We start from the raw sequence: 1,245 nt of genomic DNA, 5'->3' as shown, positions 1-1,245 counted from the left end.
TTTAGGTCAATATATATTTAGTTTTTCTTGTGAAAATATCTAGAGTTGCACAATTTCTTTGAAATGCGGTGATGCCACATATGCCTTCAGAAACTACTGTTTGGTCACACAGCAGGGCTTTGAAAGTAAGAGCGCTATTTGGGTTTTGGGAATGCAGATTTTGCAAGAATATTTTGACGGTGACATTTGCGGAGTTCCAAAAGTACCAAAACAGCAGAAATCCCTCCAAAGTGATCCAATTTTATAAATTACTCCTCACAATGAATTCATCAACACCGGCAATTACTATTAATGTCCAACAGGTGTTTTCACTCTGCAACATCGAGAATTGCAAATAAGCCAGTTTAGTGCCCAGCTTGCGCTTATGGAGACAAGCACCCCATACATTTTAAGTGGGCTCTCCTCGCTAGAGAAATGCCAAATCTGTGGATTCTTTGTCTTACCATTAACGTGGAAACCCCTATTTTTAGAATGAAAGATGACGTTCATGAGTTGGGGCTTGTGTTTTTTGCCTTCCTGGCTTTTTCCCCAAACAGCTTTGTTCCTGGCATATTTTTGAAGCATATTTGTCTCAGTAATGCCACAGCGATTCATAGTCACACATAAATGGCTGAAATCATTCAGCTAGTGTCTGATACATGCTGCCCGTATTAGCTATCAGGTTTCCTTTAAATCCTTATACAGCTAAGTCAAACTAAAATAAAACAAAGTGATGACGTCCAGAATGAAGGAAAAATTACAAAAAATATTATTTTCCTCAAAAGTTAAAAGTGTTCGGTTCTCAAGTTTCTATCATTTTATTTCCTGTAGATAGTTATAATAATTAGGATTTTTACATTCTCTGTAAACAGTCAGTCCATATGCTTTGTTTATTTTCTGCTTAAAATTTAATGGGTGAAGAAAAAAACTTTTGCCAAAACCCGGGATTGAACCAGGGACCTTTACATCTTCAGTCTAACACTCTCCCAACTGAGCTTGTTCGGCAGGACACATTAAGATTCAGGAATGTTCAACACGCTGTAGATGTCACAACTGGATGTATTTATTTTTACTTTGACCTGTTTTTGCAAGATTATCTATATTTGAAAGTCCCGCTATTTTGCGTACATATTTAAGAACTTACATTAATTCTTTGTGAATGAATAGAAAAATACAGCAATTCTGGATTTTTTTTACATTTTCAAATTTACTCAATTCGCCAGGGTAATTCTGACTGTGTCTCTGTAGGACAGGTGATGATTGAGC

General features: G+C 36.4%; 1 non-coding gene across 1 annotated transcript; it reads right to left on the bottom strand.

The window, feature by feature from the left end:
• Positions 1 to 911: 911 nt before the first annotated feature.
• Positions 912 to 984, bottom strand: TRNAF-GAA (transfer RNA phenylalanine (anticodon GAA)). Its single transcript has one exon. It is a non-coding gene; the product is annotated as a tRNA-Phe (tRNA).
• Positions 985 to 1,245: the final 261 nt, after the last annotated feature.

This window comes from Phyllobates terribilis, unplaced genomic scaffold (assembly GCF_046119375.1).
Source record: "Phyllobates terribilis strain yellow unplaced genomic scaffold, ASM4611937v1 Scaffold_65__1_contigs__length_7625178, whole genome shotgun sequence".
Lineage (NCBI taxonomy): Eukaryota > Metazoa > Chordata > Amphibia > Anura > Dendrobatidae > Phyllobates > Phyllobates terribilis.
This window is presented reverse-complemented; position numbering and strand designations above follow the sequence as displayed.